We start from the raw sequence: 21,746 nt of genomic DNA, 5'->3' as shown, positions 1-21,746 counted from the left end.
GCAGGTAAGAGATGAAAATAGAAAATATAATCCTGAGTGAAGTAACCCAGACCCAAAAGGACAGGCATGGTAAGTAATCACTGATAAGTGGATATTAGCCATAAAGTACAGAATATTCATGAAACACCCCACAGATCCAAAGAAGTTAAACAAGAAAGAAGGCCCAAGCAAGGATGCTTGAATCACACTTAGAAGGAGAAACAAAATAGTCATCGAAGGCAGGGGGAAAGGAGAGACCTTGTTGGTGGAAAGAGGAGGAGGAATGGAATGGAAGGCAGGATCAGTTGCTAGGAGAGATAGAGAGGCCCAGAGGGCCAGGAGAATGAATGGATATCTGCAGCTCCACTGGGTAGTGGGGAGGGGAGAATCTCAAGGGAGTAGCAGAAACCTGCTCCCAGGAGTCAATGAATGTGAATTTAGCTGAAATGCCTAACACTGGGGACATGGAACCTGAAGAGGCCACCCACCTCCACTAGCCAGGCCGAACCCCTGTTGGTAGGAATAGGGATACCGACTCACCCACAAAATGTTCAAGTCAAAATTTGTTCTGTCTAAAAGAAGTACAGGGATGGAGCAGAGACCAAATGAAAGACTAACCAACAACTGGCCCAACTAGAAACCCATCCTATGGGCAAGCATCAATCCCTGACATTATTAATGCCACTCTGTTATGCTTTCAGACGGGAGCCTAGCATAACTATATTCTGAGAGACTCTACCCAGAATCTGACTTAAACAGAAGCAGATACTCACAGCTAAACATTAGATGGAAGTCAGGAATACTTATGGAAGAGCAGACGAAAGGATTGAAGGCTCAGAAGCAGATGGGAACCCCACAGGAAGACCAATAGAGTCAGTCAACTGGACTACTGAGAGATCTCAGAATCTGAGGCCACCAAACAAATAGCATAAAGGGGCTGAAACAAGGACCCCAGCTCATATATAGCAGACAGACAGCTTGGTTTTCATGGCTGCCCTGTTTGGCCTCAGTGGAAGAGAAAGTACCTATCTGGAAGAGAGTTGATGTACCAAGGTAGGAGGATTACAGAGGTGGGGTGTGTTCAACTCTCACAGAGGAGAAGGGGAGGGGTGGGAGGAGGGACTCAGTGAAGGAAGGACCTGGAGGGTGAGCAGTTTTAGGGATATAAATGAATGAATGAATGAATGAATGAATGATTTAAAAAACAGATACCAAATATTAAACAAAAAATGAGTAAGGATGAATTGACCAATCTGCAAGTCTGCTATGTTCATCGACTGAGCCCTTGCTTCATTCCAGGTAATTGATAGGTATTGTGCTAAGGACTATATTAAACTTAATTTATACAACAAAACTCTGGGGCATACAATTCAAATTTTACATGTGAGGCTCTGGATCCCTGAGAGGTTAACCAGCTCGCTTTAATTCATCCAGCTAGAGAGCAACTAAACTGGAATTGAAACATAAATGAGTCAACTCCAATGTTTAAGCATGGTCGTGCGCACCTTCATGTATTTTAACAGTGCAGAAAAGATGGGCCCCAAGGTACAAAGAGGAAATTTGACAGAGCTTGCATAAACCTATAACTTTAGGAAAGCTGATTCCTGGGTTAATGACATCATATTCACTAAGGCTGCACATTTTTTCAAAACCAGAGTCAGAGGAATTCTACTACACACTGAGAAGTGAGAGGATGGAGAGCTCTATCTAGTGCTAGTTCATATTTCATTGTCACAGTTTTAAGGAAAACTAAAGCAGATCATATTCATATTAATAAATTATAATTTGCTGGACATGGTAATACATGTGTGTAACCTCAGAATTCTGGTGGCTGAAATAAAAATTTCCTGAGTTGGAGTCTAGCCTGTACTACATGGTGAGAGACAGTCTCAAGTAAAACAAAACAAATAAAACGCTCACAAAAGTTCAATGATGAGAGATTTATTTTCCTAATTTTTATTAGATAAAAGATGTGAAAAAGTATCACTTTTAGAACTTAGACTCTCAGAGACTTGAAATAATTTGTCTGCAATACTAGGGTGAACCAATATGTAAATATCTATGACTTAAACAGGAAAGAAAAATTTGTTTAAAAATATAAAACAATTTTTAATCCTTAACTCTGTCTCTAAAAGTTTATGCCCAGAGATTAAAAGTGTAATGAGTACTGACTCTAACCACTGATGATAGTTCTTGCATGAACTTGCAGTAAAGATATTAATAGTAAGTAAATTATAGTCTATTATTCCAGCATCTCTATTAGGAAGATGGCCTTTAAGCTAATAGTAAGCAGTCAATGAGATGTGGGTAACTGAACAATTTAGTCTGAGACTACAGCTTTGGGTTATGTCATTTTAATGTGACAGCTTGACTTGATGTTCTAAATGACCTCTTCTGGTGATACAGTTTGAGAAAATGCATGGCAGTTTATGGGAACTGTAAGGATTTATACTGGCTTTACTCATGATGGAAAACATATCTCCTTATATTTACCACTAGGATATACAGGGAGAAACTCACATATGAGCAATGTGTTAATTATTTTTAAAGTTTTCTATCAACAGATTTTCACATTCAGTTGAGGCCTTTCTGCTCTAATCCAGACTTGATGTGCAGCTATTTGATAAGAAATTATTGTTGCTTTTTTGGATGTGTAATAAGCACCCTCACATTCAAATGTTAAATCACACCTATAATAGCTATAAAGAATGTCCATCAAAGTGACTGATAAATCAGAGTGAGGGGAACAGGATGAATGACTGAAGCATTCCTTGGTTGTCAGGCCCTTGGAGTTCAAACACTAACGTGTCGAACACTGCTGAACTCTGAATGCCTGGGCACATCACTTGACCTTCCTGTGTTTCCATTTCCTTATCTACGGAACCAGGCTAATAATACTGATTGACCTCATAAAGTTTAATTAGACCATTGGGAAGTTCTTTGAAAACGCTAAGGTATCATTTGTTGGCACTTAGCTTCATGAAAGGTTTGTGTTTTTAACACACCGTGCCTTGAGGATGTGTCAGTATGGGTGCCAACCTCTTTCCCCACCATATCTCTTTTGGGCTCCCTTTGAAGTCAATGGGAATTAGGCTGATTGAAGGCACTGAGCGGGAGATTTGGGTGTACATTGTGTTTTGTGGTGTGTTTGTAGTGGGCTTGACTCTCCCTGGACAGAACAAGCTATGCTTTACTCTGGAAAGGGAGCTTCTTGAGCCTCCGTGTGTTGGGAATAAATGTTGGTTCCTCATTGAGCTAAACCCCAGAGGAGGAAATGTTTGGCAAAGATATATAAAAAAAGTTTAAATTATTTGGCAAAAATTACACTATGTTTTAGGGAACATAAAGGATAACAGGTTCCTCCAGGGGAAGATTAGTCCTTGTACTTTTTGTTCAGAAAACACAGCTGTTTTTCCATAATTATTGTTTAGTAACTGCATTAGGAATAAGCACAATTATTATATTCATAGCACATACAATGATTATCATGAAACACATAATGAAGCTTTTAGAATACATTTTGGGACTTTTATTTACTTTCCATCTCCTGTTAGAGCAATCACCAGAATACTTTTAAATTCATCTATAGAAATGTGTTATGTGACATGTTTTTGCTTAAGGCTTAAAAACAATTATAAGAATTCCTGTCACAAAATTGCATATATAGGAAAATGTCACCATAATTCCTTGATTCTCCTAGCATACCAATTTAATAGTTGGTCTGTATTCTGCTTTTTTTCTTCAGGTACTTTTGAAAAAATAACCTTTTGACACAATAATTGTCCTTGAACACCACTTTATTGTTTCTTGAAACATATAGTAATTTTATTATTTTACATGAACATGTGTGCATATGCATACACAGCTACACATATACCCAGAACAGGCACTGCGAAGAAAGAGGGAGAGAGGGAGAAAGAGAGAAGAGAAAGGAGGGGAGGAGAAAGGTGAGGAAAGAGAAGAGAGGAGGTGAGAGGAGAGGAGAGATTGTATTTCCTCCAGAAAGGCCTAGAACTGGTGAACAACTCCATAGTGACAAGAAGCCCAGAATTCAGTTTACATTTTCTAAGTACTGTTTCCCACAAAGGGCTCATTTCCATAAAGTGGGATGTGAGCAACTAATTTTTTAAAATTGAAAATAAATTCTTTTCTCATACAACATATCTTGGTTATAATTTTCTTTCACCTCACTTCTCCAAGTTCTTCCTTCCCTTCCATCCCCTCCACTACCTTTCCATCTCTCATTAGAATAGACCAGGCTTCTAAGACATGACAACCATACCTGACAAAATAGAGCATAATAAGATGAAACACAAACTTTCACATTGAAGTTGGATACCATACCCCAACAGGAGGGAAAGAGTTCCAAGAGCAGGTACAAGAGTCAGAGACCCACTATTTCTCAAAGTCAGAAGTCCAATAAACAAAAACTAAAACTAAAACAAACTAAAACAGAGCTGGGCTGGAGAGATGGCTCATTGGTTAATAGCACTGTCTGTTCTTCCAGATGTCCTGAGTTCAATTCCCTGCAACCACATGGTGGCTCAATACCATCTCTACTGGTGTTTGATGCCCTCTTCTGACTTGCTGGTGTACATGTAGATACACAGTACTCATTCAAAAATTAAGTAAATAAATCTTTTAAAAGTATACTAAGCTAATAGTTATATGCACAGAAGACCTGGTATAGATCCATGCAGGACCCATTGCTTGCTGTTTCAGTCTTTGTGAGCTCACATGTGCTTTGTTTAGTTGATTTAGAAAACCATGTTCTCCTGGTGCCCCTCCCCATTCCCTCTAAGTCCTACAATGGCTCTGCCTCCTCCTAGCTCTGAGGGGAGGCATTTGATGGGACATTCCATTTAGATTCTCTCTCTTCATAATGTCTGGCTGTAGGCCTCTGTAGCTCTTCCTGTTTGATACTGGAGCTTGTCTTGTCTCTCTGATGATTACTCTATAAGACACTTGTCTGTGAGGATAGCAGCATAAGATTGGAAATCATGTCATTAATTTTCCTTTTTGTTTTGAGACCAGTAGGGATTTTGTTTGCTTCACTGGCCTTTGATTTATTTATTTATTTATTTTTTGCCTCAGGGTTTTGGTCTATCTACTCTTTATTTCTTGTTCATCCAAGCAATGCTGATGTAGGTTCCTACTTGTAGAGTGGATCTTAAGCCAGATTAAACATTGGTTTCTTACACTTACAAGTTCTGTGCTAGAGCAGATTGTAAGTCATATGAGTATATGAGTGTTTGTGTCTAGTCTTAACATAACTTATGCCATGTTTGGCGAATATCCCTGGGAGCTCTTCTCTCTTCTTAAGGAAAACATAGGAGGAGTGGATCTGGAGGAGAGGTAAGGCAATGTCAGCCTGGGAGGAGTAAATGAAGGGGAAACAGTGGCCCTGGTGTATTGAAAGCAAAAAACAAATTTAAAAGCTTTTGTGACTCGGTTGGTTTCCACCTTTCTGTTTTCATAACCTGCAAAGTATCTTCCCACTGGCAAAGACTAGGGAGGAAGGTTCCATGTATGCACCAGCTTGACATCTTCGTGTCCAATGAGTTCTCTGGATGTTGTCCTTGGCAACGGGGATCCCTATTGTCAATATTCGGGACCAAAACCTTTGTCTTAACATTTGTCTGGATTGCTTTGGAATTCCCATGGGACCAACTTAAACAACTCAGTTGAATGCCACCTGGTCCCACCTTTTAAAGACTTTCTAGGCTACAGGAGATGGCCAGTTGAGAATTTCTTCTCCTTTACTAGGAATGCTTATTGGGAGCCCTTTTACAGATTCCAGCAAGTTTCCACTACATTAAGTTTTATCACCACTCTCCAAATGCCACATCCCCCAATTCCAGCCTTTTCCCTCTATCCCATCTCCCAACCTGATTTTTCCAGCTTTCATTTCCAACTGCGCTCAGTCAACCCACAAAATCTGTTTTATTTCCCTTTCCTAGGGAGATCCATGTGTCCTTTCTAGACACCTCCTTTTCACTTAACTACTTTGGGTCTACTGACTGTAGCTGGGTCATCATTTATATAATGGGTAATATTCAGTAATAAGTAAATACATACTGTATTTGTTTTTCTGGTCTGGATTTTCTCACTAAAGATGATTGATTCTAGTTCTGCCCATTTGTGTGCAAATTTCTCAATGTGAATTTTTTAACAACAATTATTTTAATAATTTTTAATTATTAATGAGTAATAATTCATTGGATAAATGTACCACATGTTTATTTACATTTCTGTTGGGGGATGATCTAGTTTGATTCCCGTTTCTGACTATTATGAATAAAGCTACAAGTGTACTTGTGATAGGGTAGAGCATCATTTGGGTATATTCCCAAGAGTGGTATTGCTGGATCTTAAGGTATTCACAATATTCTTAGGATCCACATTAATTTTCATAGTGGCTGTACAAGTTTGCATTTCCACTTTGTCAAAGATCAAGTGACCATAGGTGTGTGGATTCATTTCTGGGTCTTCAATTCTATTCTATTGGTACACTTGCCTGTCCCTGTGCCAATACCATGCAGTTTTTAACACTATTGCTCTGTAGTCTTGCTTGAGGTCTGGGATACTAATTCCCCCAGAAGTTCTTTTACTGTGGAGAATAGTTTTAGCTATCTTGGGTTTTTTTGTTATTCCAGATAAATTATAGAATTGCTTTTTCTAACTCTGTGAGGAACTGAGTTGGGATTTTGATGGGGATTGCATTGATTCTGTATATTGCTTTTGGCAAGATGGCCATTTTAACTATATCAATCCTGCCAATACACGAGCATGGAAGATTTTTCCACTTTCTGAGGTTTTCTTCAATTTCCTTCTTCAGTGACCTGAAGTTCTTGTCTTATAGATCTTTCACTTGTTTGGTTAGAGTCATACAACGATACTTCATATTGTTTGTGGCTATTGTGAAGGGTGTCATTTCCCTAACTTCTTTATCATCCTGCTTATCCTTTGAGTATAGGAAGGCTACTGATTTGCTTGAGTTGATTTTATAACCTGCCACTTTGCTGGAGTTGTTTATCAGCTGTAGGAGTTCTCTCGTAGAGGTTTTGGGTCACTTAAGTATACTATCATGTCATCTGCAAATAGTGATAATTTGACTTCTTCCTTTCCAGTTTGTATTCCTTTGACCTCCTTATGTTGTCTAATTGCTCTAGCTAGAACTTCAAGTACTATATTGAAAAGATATGGAGAGAGAGGACAGCCTTGTCTAGTCACTGATTTTAGTGGGATTGCTTCAAGTTTCTCTCCATTTAGTTTAATATTGGCTACCGGTTTGCTGTATATTGCTTTAACGATGTTTAGGTATGGGCCTTGAATTCCTGTTCTTTCCAAGACTTTTAGCATGAAAGGATGCTGAATTTTGAAATGATCATATGTTTTTTTTTCTTTGAGTTTGTTTATGTAGTGGATTACATTGATGGATTTCCTTATATTGAACCATCCCTGGGATGAAGCCCACTTGACCGTGGTGGATGACCCTTTTGATGTGTTCTTGGATTCGGTTGGCAAGAATTTTATTGAGTATTTTTGCATCGATATTCATAAGGGAAATTGGCCTGAACTTCTCTTTCTTTGTTGGATCTTTGTGTGGTTTTGGTATGCTTCGTAGAATGAGTGAGGTAATGTTCCTTCTGTTTCTATTTTGTGAAACAGTTTGAAGAGTATTGGTGTTAGGTCTTCTTTGAAGGTCTGATAGAATTCTGCACTGAAGCCATCTGGTCCCATGCTTTTTTTTGGCTGGGAGACTTTCTATGACCCCTTTTATTTCTTTGGGGGTTATGGGCCTGTTTAGATGATCTGTTTGATCCTGATTTAATTTTGGTGTTTGGTATCTGCCTAGGAAATTGTCCATTTCCTCCAGATTCTCCAGTTGTGTTGAGTATAGGCTTTGGTAGTAAGACCTGATGATTTTTTGAATTTCCTCAGTTTCTGTTGTTATATCTCCCTTTTCATTTCTAATTTTGTTAATTTGGATACTGTCTCTGTGCCCTTTGGTTAGTCTGGCTAAGGGTTTATCTATCTTGTTGATTTTCTCAAAGAACCAGCTTCTGGATTCGTTGATTATTTGTATGGTTCTCTTAGTTTCTACTTGATTGATTTCAGCCCTGAGTTTGATAATTTCCTGCCTTCTACTCCTCCTGGGTGAATTTGCTTCTTTTTGCTCCAGAGATTTTGAGTATGTCATTAAGCTGCTAGTATATACTCTCTCCCTTTTCTTTTTGGAGGCACTCAGGGCTTTGAGTTTTCCTCTTAGCACTGCGTTCATTGTGTCCCATAGATTTGGGTATGTTGTGTCTCCATTTTCATTAAGTTCTAAAAAGTCTCTGATTTCTTTCTTTATTTCTTCCTTGACCAAGGTATCATTGAGAAGAGTATTGTTCAGTTTCCATGTGTATGTGGGCTTTCTGTTGTTTTTGTTGCTATTGAATAACACTTTTACTCCATAGTGATCTGATAGGAGGCATGGGATTATTTCAATCTTCTTATATTTGTTGAGTTCTCTCTTGTGACCAATTGTATGCTCGATTTTGGAGAAGGTACCATGAGGTACCTGAGAAAAAGGTATATTCTTTTGCTTTAGGGTGAAATGTTCTATATACATCTGTTAACTCTAATTGGTCCAAAGCTTCAATTAGTTTCACTGTGTCCCTGTTTAGTTTCTGTTTTCCTGATTGGTCCATTGAGGAAAGTGCAGTGTTGAAGTCACCCACAATTATTGTGTTAGGTGCAATGTGTGCTTTGAGCTTTAGTAAAGTTACTTTTATGAATGAGGGTGCCTTTGCATTTGGAGCATAGATGTTCAGGATTGAGAGTTCTTCTTGGCGTGTTTTTCCTTTGACCAGCAAGAAGTGTCCCTCAGTGTATCTTTTGATGACTTTAGGTTGAAAGTCAATTTTATCTGATATTAGAATGGCTACTCCGGCTTGTTTTCTGAGACCATTTGCTTGTAAAATTGTCTTCCAGCCTTTTACTCTAAGGTAGTGTTTGTCTTTGACACTGAGGTGTGTTTCCTGTATGCAGCAAAATGTAGGATCCTGTGTAAGTATCCAGTCCGTTAGTGCATGTCTTTTTATTGGGGAATTGAGTCCATTGATGTTAAGAGATATTAAGGAACAGTGATTATTACTTCCTGTCATTTTTGATGTTATCTTTTATATTTGATTGGTTATCTTCTTTTGGGTTTGATGAAAGAAGGTTACTATCTTGCATTTTCCAGGGTGAAGTTTCCCTCCTTGTATTGGTGTTGTCCTCCTATTATCCTTTGTAGGGCTGGGTTTGTGGTAAGATTTTGGGTGAACTTGGTTTTGTCATGGAATATTTTGGTTTCTCCATCTATGGTGATTGAGAGTTTTGCTGGGTATAGTAGTTTTGGCTGGAATTTATGTTCTCTTAGAGTCTGCATGAGATCTGCCCAGGATCTTCTAGCTTTCATGGTCTCTGGTGAGAAGTCTGGTGTGATTCTGATAGGTCTTCTTTCATATGTTACTTGGCCTTTTTCTCTTACTGCCTTTAATAGTCTTTCTTTCTTTAGTACATTTGGGGTTTTGATTATGATATGACAGGAGGAATTTCTGTTCTGGTCCATTCTGTTTGGAATTCTGTAGGCTTCTTGTATATTCATGGGCATTTCTCTCTTTAGGTTAGGGAAGTTTTCTTCCATAATTTTATTGAAGATATTTTCTGGCCCTTTAATTTGTAAATCTTCACTCTCTTCTATGCCCATAATTCTTAGGTTTGGTCTTCTCATTGTGTCCTGGATATCCTGGATATTTTGGGTTACAAGCTTTGCATTTTGTATTTTCTTTAACTGTTGAGTCCATGGTTTCTATGGTATCTTCAGCATCTGAGATTCTTCTATCTCTTGTATTCTGTTGTTGGTATTTGCATCTATGTCCCCTGATTTCTTCCCAAGGTTTTCTATCTCCAAAGTTGTCTCCCTTTGAGATTTCTTAGTTGTTTCTACTTCTGATATTAGATCCTGGATGGTTTTGCTTAGCTCCTTCACTTGCTTGTGTTTTCCTGTAATTCTTTAAGAGATATTTGTGTTTCCTCTTTTATGACCTCAGCCTGTTGACCAAAGTTCTCCTTTATTTCTTTAAGTGATTTTTGTGTTTCCTTCTTATTGGCTTCTGAATTCTCCTGAATTTCTTTCAATGATTTTTGTGTTTCCCTTTTAAGGGCTTCTAATTTTTGATCCATTTTTCTCCTGAATTTCTTTAAGAGATTTATTTATCTCCTTCATGTGATCCTATAACAGCATCATGACCAGTAATTTTAAATCCATATATTGTTTTTCTGGAGTGTTGCTGTATCCAGGACATGCTGCTAATGGAGAATTGGGTTCAGATGCTGCCATATTGCCTTGATTTCTGTTAGTAACGTTCCTACGTTTGCCTTTTGCCATCTAGTTCTCACTGGTGTTAGTTGGCCTTGTTGTCAATGCTGGACTCACCAGTTCAAGCTTCCTCTTCGCAGCTGGTCTCTGGGTGCACAGCTGACCTCCTGCACTGCCTGGAGGCTGGGTGCAGTGGCCCAGGCTGTTCTGGGTCCCGAAGTGGAGGCCTGAAGGCTCCTGCCAGAGGCCTCAGGGCTGGATCCTCTGCTCTGCAGGGCCTGACTCACCAGAGCAAGCTGCTTGCTCCCAGCAGGCCTCTGGGTGTACCGCTGGCCTCTTGCACTTCCTGGGTGCTCTGGCCCAGGCTACTCCTGATTCCGAAGTGGAGGCCTGAAGGCTCCTGCCAGAGGCCTCAGGGCTGGTCCTCTGCTCTGCAGAGCCTGACCGGGTGCCTTTATTCTTTATTTCAAGTTTTTATTGAATATAGTTCTTTAAACAACATCTAACAGCTTCATCACATCAGCTGTGATTGCTTTTTAGAGACCATTGGGGTATAACACTGAAGTGCCCTCTGAGTGGTAGTTTGGGAAAAGGTCTTTGGATTCACTCCTGAGAATGCAGTGCCTCCCACCAACCTTTTATATGCAACTCTATTCCAATTGTACATGGCCTAAGCAGGAGTCCCTGGAGGTACTAGGATATAGTATACAGACTGGAGAAACATTAACTGATGGGAATTTATGAAGCTATGGCAAAGCTATTATTCATACCAGGCTAGACTTTCTAGTGCAACTGCTTTGGGGTTACCTATGCTGCTCCTGTAGGCAAGCCCTCACATACTTTGCAATAAGTCTAATATACTCCTTGATCATTCAAACTGAACTCTGGCAAAATTCTATTTTGTTCTTTTGGGGGATGGGCGGTTGACAGGATGCCTAATGATGGGACACTTATAAGGAGGTGGTAAAGGTTATTTTTTTCTTTCTGGAGAATAACCAAAACAAATTTCTGAAGGACAATGGCACTATCCATATTGTCTGGCTTCTTTCTTATGTCTTGTTTAGTATCCAAGGTCTTTGTTAGAAATCAGGCCCTATTCTAAGAAACAATCTCTTGCAACTCACAGCATGGAAGCTTGTGTATCACTTGACCAACTATCGACATTCGCATACTGCTCCTGTGTTTCAAAAGGAAACACATATCTCAATATCACTCTAATCCCAAACATGCCTTGTGATAATATGACCCATCCAAAAGTGCACATGTCCTGTGTCTAAATACCAGCTTGAAACAATCTAGGCTTGCCAGTCTATGGAGAACTTATGATATTGACTATGACTTCTTTCCTTCTGGGCTATTACCACTGCTAACTTAAGCCCTTTGTACCTGTTCTGCCTGTGTTCTTGATTCTTATGGGTATGCCATTTCAGTGTATTTCAGCATTGATTCACAAATGATTCCATCAGAGATAATGGAGTCTTCCTATGTTATGCACTCAAGACAAAGCCCAGTTCTTTTCTATAAATATTGTTCTTTCAGGGTATTTTCTTTCTTTGAACTCCTAAAATATTTTCATGTGTGTATGTGTGTATATATATGAAAATATTTATATATATATCCATAAATATGTATAAATATAATATGAATATATATAAATATGTATATCCATAAATATGTATACATATATATCCTGAAAATATATACGATCCCATGTTTTTCTTCTCAATTATGCCATGTGAATTTTCTTTTAGAGATTTTATTTTGAAACATGGCCATGTGCATTCATTGAAAATGTATTCCAACCATAGCAAAATAAAAAGACCTCAAAGAGTTTCAAAGCAAAAGACATTCATTATGTCTTGCTGCATTAGTTATGCTCTTTGAGAACATATTTCAATTTTAGGTGATACAGGTGTATTTTTCCATTTTTTCACAGTGATTTGAGATGCATGAGTTTAAAGTTTAATATAATTGTGCTTGTTAGTACTATTTACTTTATATGTATGCTGAAGTACAGCTCCAATTTTTTTAGCTTGGTAGGTCACCTAAGTGCGTTTTCTTTTGGTTAATACAATTAATTAACAGTTTAATTTGTAAAACACATTATTAAATCTGCCTATGCATGTATACACTGAATATAGATGGGAACAACCAACAAGAAACATCAAAATGTTAATGTAATTAAGAGAGCAATTCATGACTATGGAGGAATTGTTTGGATTCCTTCTACATTTGTTGTACAATTTTATTTTTTTTACATCCAGATCCTCATTCATAATTAAAAACACTAGATAGAATGGGAACTAAAAGAATAGCATTTTTCATATCCCCTTTTCTGTCTTATCTTGCTTGGCTAATATGTGTTCCTGAGCATCTGTCTCCATTGTCTTTTGATATCTCTCTCTATGTTTTTTATCTTTCCTGTTCTTAAATTGGGTCATATAAAAAGTGTGTCATGATTAAGCAAATATGCAGAGGCACAAACATCAGAGGTTAAAACAAAAGAACAGCAAAAACAAACAAACGAACAAACAAACCAACCAATATCTTAAACATTCTATTTTAACCGTGAAAGATCCTGTTATTGCTTTCTCTCTCTCATATGTGTGTGTGTGTGTGTGTGTGTGTGTGTGTATGTGCGTGCGCCTGTGTGTAATTGTTCTAACTTCCTAGTTTGAATAAGATTGTTATGTTCTTATTTGCATCTTTTAAAATTATTTTTTTTGAGAATTTCATATATCTTTTGATTAAATTTACTCTCCTCTCTCTACTTTTCCCAAGAATATACCCACTTCCATGTCCACTGAAATTTACTTGTGTCTTTTTGTTCAAACATTATACACCCGTTTTGTGCTGTCCCAATTATCCTGGGTATTATTATATTGTATGTCCATCTTGAGTCAGGAGATGCTGAACACATACCAGATGTTTAGAAATCTGATTAACAGAGGGGCTGCCTGCCTTTCACTTTATAATGCATTTTGTCAAGGAAAAGAGCTTGAGCCATCTTTCTTTCTTTTTTTTTTTCCTTTTTTTAAATTCGATATATTTTTTATTTACATTTCAAATGATTTCCCCTTCTCTGCCCCCCCCACTCCCCGAAAGTCCTATAAACCCTCTTCCCTCCCCCTTTTCTCCCATCCACCCCTTCCCACTTCCCTGTTCTGGTTTTGCCCTATACTGCTACACTGAGTCTTTCCAGAATGAGGGACCACTCCTCCATTCTTCTTGTACATCATTTGATGTGTGGATTATATTTCGGGTATTCCAATTTTTTAGGCTAATATCCACTTATCAGTGAGTGCATCCCACGATTGATCTTTTGAGACTGGATTACCTCACTTAGTATGATGTTCTCCAGCTCCATCCATTTGTCTAAGAATTTCATGAATTCATTGTTTCTAATGACTGAATAGTACTCCATTGTGTATATATACCACATTTTTTGCATCCATTCTTCCGTTGAGGGATACCTGGGTTCTTCCAGCTTCTGGCTATTATAAATAGGGCTGCTATGAACATAGTGGAGCATGTATCCTTATTACATGCTAGGGAATCCTCTGGGTATATGCCCAGGAGTGGTATAGCAGGGTCCTCCGGAAGTGAGGTGCCCAGTTTTCTGAGGAACCGCCAGACTGATTTCCAGAGTGGATGTACCAATTTGCAACCCCACCAGCAGTGGAGGAGTGTTCCTCTTTCTCCACATCCTCGCCAACATCTGCTGTCTCCTGAGTTTTTAATCTTAGCCATTCTGACTGGTGTATGGTGAAATCTCAATGTTGTTTTGATTTGCATTTCCCTAATGACTAATGAAGTTGAGCATTTTTTAAGATGCTTCTCAGCCATCCAAAGTTCTTCAGGTGAAAATTCTTTGTTTAGCTCTGTACCCATTTTTTAATAGGGTTATTTAGTTTTCTGGGGTCTAACTTCTTGAGTTCTTTGTATATATTAGATATTAGCCCTCTATATGATGTAGGGTTGGTGAAGATCTTTTCCCAATTTGTTGGTTGTTGGGCCATCTTTCTAACTAAGATGTAAGTACTCAGCTGGGGAGTGGCTTCTTCTTATACATCATTGATCCAAATTAGTCTCATTAACTCAAAATCTTATTTTGAGTAACAAAAAATGTTTTTTAATGGAAGAAGTGATAATTTATTCCTTTAAAATAGCTAATCAATTGGATCTGCTGATAAAAATTAAGTCTTTCTAGGTATCTTCCAGTTAAGAATAAAATAGTTAATTAAAAAAATTTTGTTATTCTTTAATCCTTTTAAACTGTTCAGGCTTCATCCCCCTCCCGGTCCATCCCCTCAATTACTCCCCATCCTATACTTCCTCCCCCCATCTCCAAGATGTCCGCACATCCATCCTCATGCCACCTCCGTACTCCCTGAGCCTCAAGTCTCTAGAGGGCTAGGTGAATTTTCTCTTACTGAGGGCATACCAGGCAGCCCTAGGCTATATAGATGTCAGAGGCATCATATCAGCTGGTATATGCTGCCTGGTGGGTGGTTCAGTGTCTGAGAGATCTCGGGGGTCCAGGTCAGCTGAGACTGATGGTCTTCCCATGGGGCCACCTCCTCCTTAGCTTCTTCTAGATTTTACCCAATTCAACCGCAGGGGTCCCAGGCTTCTGTTCATTGGTTGGGTGCTAGTATCTGCATCTAACTCTTTCAGCTGCTTGTTGGCCCTCTCAGAGGACAGCCATGCTAGGCTCTTGTCTGCAACCACAACAGAGCAGCAGGAACAATGTCAGGCCCTGGGGTCTCCCCTTGAGCTGGATCCCAATTTGGGCCTGTCATTGGACTTCCTTTCTTTCAGGCTGCTCTCCATTTTTGTCCCTGCAGTTCCTTTTACAGGAACAATTCTGGGTCAGAGCTTTTGGCTGTGGGACGGCAACCCTATCCCTCCATTTGATGTCCTGACCCTCCACTGGAGGTGGACTCTGTAAGTACCCCCTCCCCACTGTAGAGCACTCCATCCAAGGTCCTTTGGGTCCTGAGAGTTTCTTACCTCCCAGATCTCTGGTACATTCTAGAGCATCACCCCAACCTCCTACATCCTTATGTTGCCTGTTTCCATTCTTTCTCTTGGCCCTCAGGGTTTCAGTCCTGTTTCCTCTCCACAATACCTGATCATGTTTCCCTCTTCCACTCCCCGTCCCCTCTCCCACCTAAATCCCTCCCTCATTCGCCCACCCCCCCCAACACCTGTGATTGCTTTATTCCTCCCTTGCAAGTGGAACTGAGGCTTTCTCACTTGGGTCCTTCAGCTTGTTAACCTTCTTGAGTTGTATCCTGGGTAATCTGTATTTTTTTTTGGCTAATATACACTTATTAGTGAGTATATACCATGCATGCTTACCTCATTTAGGATGATATTTTCTAGTTCCATCCATTTGCCTACAAAACTCATGATGTCCTTGTACTTAGTAGCTGAGTAGTATTCCATCGTGTAAATGAACCATAATTTCTATATCCATTCTTCCATTGTGGGACATCTGGATTGTTTCCAGCTTCTGGCTATCACAAACAAGGATGCTATGAATGTAGTGGTACATGTGCCCCTGAGGGATGGTGAGGCATCTTTTGGGTATATGCTCAAGAGTTGTATAGCTGGGTCTTTAGGCAGATCTATTTCCAATTTTCTGAGGAACCTCTAGATTGATTTCCAGAGTGGTTGTACCAGTTTGCAATCCCATCAGCCATGGAGGATTGTTTCTCTTTCTCCACATCCTCACCAACATGTGCTGTCACTTGAGCTTATGATCTTAGCCATGATGATTGATGTAAAGTGGAATCTCAGGATTGTTTTGATTTGCATTTCCATCATCAGTAAGGACTTCAAACATTTCTTTAAGTGATTCTCAGCCATTCTAGATTTTTCTGTTGTGAATTCTCTGTTTAGTTCTATACCCCATTTTTGGACTGGGTTGTTTGTTCTTTTGGTGATTAGCTTATTGAGGTATTAGTCCTCTCTCAGATTTGGGGTTAGTAAAGTATTTTACCAACTTGTAGGTTGCCAATTTGTTTTATTGACTATGCTCTTTGCCTTACAGAAGCTTTCCAGTTTTATGAGGTCTCCATTATCAATTCTTTTTTTTTTTTTTAACCTTGAACCATTGGAGTTCTGTTTAGGAAATTCCCCCCTCCCTGAGCCCCTGCTGCCAATGACTTTGAGGCTTTTTCCCTTTTTCTCTTCTATTAGATTCAGTATATCTGGTTTTATGTCGAGATCCTTGATCCACTTGTACTTGAGCTTTGTCCATGGGGAGAAATATGTATCTGTTTTCATTTTTCTATGTACAGATTGCCAGTTAGACCAGCATCTTTGAAGATTCTTTATTTTTTCCATTGTATGTTTTTAGCTTCTTTGTCAAAGATCAAGTGTCTGTAAGTGGGTGCTTTTATTTCTGTGTCTTCAGTTCTATTCCATTGATCAAGCTGTCTGTCTCTGTACCAATACAATGCAGTTTTGATCACTATTGCTTTGTGGTATAGTTTGAGGTTGGGGATGGTAATTCCACCATAAGTTCTTTTGTTGTTAAGAATTGTTTTCACTATTCTGGGTTTTTGTTTGTCCAGATGAATCTGAGTTTTATTTGAAGAATTGTGTTGGGATTTTGATGCGGATTGCTTCTCATAAGATGGCTATTTTTTACTATGTTAATTCTACAAGTCCATGATCATGGGAGATCTCTCCATTTTCTGAGGACTTCTTTGGTTTCTTTCTTGGGAAACTTGAAGTGCTTTTCATATAGATCTTTTACTTGTTTGAGAGTTACCTCAAGATATTTTATATTGATTGTGACTATTGTGAAGGGTGTTGTTTTTTTCCTAGCCCACTTATCATCTGTATAAAGGAAGGCTACTGATTTATTTGAATTAATTTTATATGCAGTCACTTTGTTGAAGTAGTTTATGAGCTGTAGAAGTTCTCTGGTAGAATTAATGGGGTGACTTATGTATACTATTATATCATCTGCAAATAGTGTTGCCTTTATTTCTTCTTTGCCAATTTGTATCCCCTTAATCTTCTTTTGTTGTCTTCATGCTGTAGCTAGAATGTCAAGTATTATACTGAATAGTGTGGATTGAGTGGGCATGAATATCTTGTTCCTATTTCAATGGATTGCTTCAAGTATCTCTCCATTTAATTTGATATTGGCTCTTAATTTACTGTATTTTGCTTTTATTATGTTTCAAGATGGACCTCGAATTCCTGATCTCTCCAATACTTTTAACATGAAGGGGTATTGTATTTTGTCAAATGCTTTTTAGCATCTAATGAGATCATCAGGTGATTTTTTGAATTTATTTATATAGTGGATTACATTAATGGATTTTCATATATTGAAACAACCTTGCATCCCTGGGATGAAGCCTACTTGATGGTGGTGAATGATAGTTTTGATGTGTTCTTGGATTCGGTTTGTAATAATTTTATTGAGTATTTTTGCATCACTATTCATAGTAAAGTTGGTCTGAAGTATTCTTCTTTGTTGGATTCTTGTCTGATTTAGTTATCAGAGTAATTATGACTTCATAGAATAAATTAGGTAGTGTTCTTTCCATTTCTATTTTATGGAATAGTTTGAGGAATATTGGCATTAACTCTTCTTTTAAGGTCTGGTAGAATTCTGGTAGAATTCCCTACTAAAGCAATCTGGACCTGGGTTTTTTGGGGGGTAGGGGCAGGTTTTTAATGACATTTATTTCCTTAGGGAATATGGGCCTGTTTACCTACTCTTGATTTAACTTTAGTATATGATATCTATCTAGAAAATCATACATTTCATCTAGATTTTCCAATTTTGTTTACTATAAGCTTCTGTAGTAGGATCTGATGTTTTTTTTTTTAATTTCTTCAGTTTCTGCTGTTATGCTTACCTTTTCAATTCTGAGTTTGTTGATTTGGATATTATCTCTGGGCCCTGTAGTTAGTTTGGCTAAGGATTTATCTATCATGTTGATTTTCTCCTAAACAAAAGCCAAACAAAACAAAACAAAACAAAACAAAAAACACAGATTTTGACTTTGTTGATTTCTTTTGTATAGTTCTCTTTGTTTCTATTTGATTGATTTCAGCCTTGAGTTTGATTATTTCCTTCCATTTATTTCCCTTGGTTGTGTTTGCTTCTTTTTTTTTCTAGAACTCTCAGGTATGCTGTTAACTTGTTAGTATAGGATCACTCCAATTTCCTTACCAGAGTATTGTTATGAATTTTTCTCTTAGCACGGCTTTCATTGTGTCCCATAAATTTGGGTATTCTGTGTCCTCATTTACATTGGATTCCATGAAATATTTGATTTCTTTATTTCTTCCCTGATCAAGTTATCATTGAGTAAAGAGTTGTTCAGTTTTTATGGGTATGTGGGTTTTCTGTTGTTTTTGTTGTTATTGAAGACCAGCAACTGTCTGGGATGATCTGATAGGATGCATGGAACTATTTCAAGCTTCTTGTATCAGTTGAGGCTTCTTTTGTGACCAATTATATGGTCAGTTTTGGAGAAGGTACTGTGAGGTGCTGAGAAGAAGATATATTCTTTTGTTTTAGGGTGAAATGTCCTATAGACATCTGTTAAATACATTTGGTTCATAACCTCTACTATTCACTTTTTCTCTGTTTAGTTTATGGTTCAATGATCTGTCAACTAGTAAGAGTGTGGTGTTGAAGTCTTCTACTATTAGTGTTGTAGTATATGTGTTTTCAGCTTTAGTAAAGTTTCTTTTATGAGTATGGATGCCCTTGCATTTGGGGCCTCAATGTTCAAAATTGAAAGTTTTTCTTGATGGATATTTCCCTTGATGAATATGAAGTGTCCTTCCTTGTCGTACTCGATAACTTTTTGTTAAAAGTCTATTTTTGGATGGCAACTCCAGCTTGTTTCTTGGGACCATTTGTTTGGAAGACTTTTTTCTTTTACTCTTAGGTAGTATCTGTCTTTGTTATTGAGGTATGTTTGTTATAAGCAAAATAATAATGCTGGATCCTGTTTGAGTATCCAGACTGTTGGCTTATGTTTTTTTTTAAATAGGGAAATTGAGTCTGTTGGTATTGAGAGATAGTTAAGAAAGATGATTGTTAGTTCTTGTTATGTTGTTGTAGGTGGCATTATGTGCATGTGATTCTCTCCTTTTGGTTTTGTTGTGAGATGATTAATATCTTGTTTTTTCTTTGGTGTAGGTACTCTTCTTGAGTTAGAGTTTTCCTTCTAGATTCTTCTGTAGGGCTGGATTGGTTTTGTCCTCCAGTATTTTGATTTTCTCCATCTATTTTGATTGAGAGTTTTGCTGGGTATAGTAGCTTGGGCTGGCATTTGTGTTTTCTTAGGATCTGCATAACCTCTCTCCAGGTTCTGGGTTTTTGTGTCTCTGTTCAGAAGTCTGGTGTAATTCTGATAGCTCTGACTTTATATGTTACTTGGTGTTTTTCCCTTGTAGCTTTTAATATTCTTTTTTCTTATGTGCATTTAGTGTTTTGATTATTATGTGATGAAAGGATTTTCTTTTCTCGTCCAATCTATTTGGTGTTCTATAGTCTTCTTGCACATTTATAGCCATCTCTTTCTTTAGGTTGTAGAAATTTTCTTCTATGATTTTGTTGAAGATGTTTTTGGGTCCTTTGAACTGGCAATCTTTACTCTCCTCTATTCCTGTTATTCTTAGATTTGCTCTTTTCATTGTGTCCTGGGTTTTTGAATGTTTAGGGTTAGGAGATTTTTATGCATTGAATTTTCTTTGACAGTTGTGTCAATATCTTCTAAGGTATATTCTATTTCTGAGATCCTCTCTTCTATTTCTTGTATACTGTTGGTGATGCTTACATCTGTAATTCCTAACCTCTTTCCTAGGTTTTCTATTTTAATGTTTGCCTTCACTTGTGTTTTCATTATTGTTCCTATGTCCACTTTTAGGTCTTGGGATGCTTTGTTCCATTTCTTCACTTGTTTGATTGTGTTTTTCTGTATTTCTTTAAGGGATTTAATTTCCTCTTACAGGGCTTCTACTTGTTTACTTGTGTTTCTTTGTATAACTTTCAATGAGTTATTTATATCTTCCTTAAAGGACTCTATTATCTTCATGAAATAGGATTTTAGGTCAGTGTCCTGATTTTCATATGTGTTAATATATCCAGGACTTGCTGTGGTGAGATAACTCAATTCTGATGATGCCAAAGTATCAGGCTTCTGTTTCTTACAGTCTTGAAATTGCCTATTGTCATCTGGTTATCACTGGTATAAACTGGTCTGGGTGTCTCTGTCTGTTGCCTGCCTCTTGTGTCCCTTCGTTATTGCTAGTCTCCTTGTAGGCCTGTGGTCCTGGCTGTAGGCCTGTGAAGCCTTCGGACTGTGGGATCTTCAGAGGGGCATATATACTGGTGACCTGTTTACCTGGCTCCATTGGCTCTTCTTGGAGGCCTTCAGACTGTGGGGTCTTCAGAAGGACAGACAAGCTGATGATCTGTTACCCTGGCTGCAGTAGCTCATCTTGGAGACCTTTAGACTCTTGAGTCTTCAGAGGAGGAGTCAAGCTACTGTACTGGGTGTAGGTGTGCTCCTAGGAGGCCTTCAGACTTCAGGGTCTGCTGCCCTGCATGCAAAGGACCTCATGGGATGCCTTCAGACCATGATGTCTTCAGAGATGCAGATAAGATGTTTATCTGCCTAGGCAGAAGGGGACTGGAATTTGAGGGGTGTGAGGTTTGTGGGTCATGGGTCCCACATCCACTGGGATTCTTGGGATTCCCAGAGGCTGTGGCTTTTAGGGAAGGTCCCTTACCAGTTGCTCTGCATTCAGCTGATCTCCTGGGAGGCCTTTAGACTGTGGTGGCTTCAGAGGAGCAGACAAGCTAGTGACCTGCTTGGATAGAAGGCACTGGCCAGAAGACATCAAAAATGTTTGATGTTTAGCACCAAAGACTGTTTAAAACTGTTTTATAAGTTGCATAAGAGTACTCTAGTGTATTTTCTTCAGTAGTATGGATTACATCTTGACATAAAGCAAACCACTGGCAATGACTTTCCATTAAACATTTGTCTTTTGTGTCACAAAAATGAGGATATGTTTAAGATCTTCCCCGTAAAATAGTAAAGTCAAACTGTAGATGAGATACAATTAATTGTGAACATAGTGTTGAAAATATAGCTTCTTATGTATTCTGCATAATTTAAATGGGAAGATAAAGTCTGGGGATTTTGCTTGATTGGTACAGTGCTTGCCTAGTGTACACACAGCCCTGCATCCAACCCCAGACTATGTATACTGGGTGTGGGACTACACACATTTAATTCTAGCATTCAGACAACAGAGGTGGTAAATAAGAAGTTCAAGATCATCCTAGCTACATCGTGTTGGAATACATTACTGCCCATTTCCAAATGCAAAAGAAGAGAATGACTAGGGATATTAT

This window comes from Apodemus sylvaticus, chromosome 17 (assembly GCF_947179515.1).
Source record: "Apodemus sylvaticus chromosome 17, mApoSyl1.1, whole genome shotgun sequence".
Classification (NCBI taxonomy): Eukaryota; Metazoa; Chordata; class Mammalia; order Rodentia; family Muridae; genus Apodemus; species Apodemus sylvaticus.
This window is presented reverse-complemented; position numbering follows the sequence as displayed.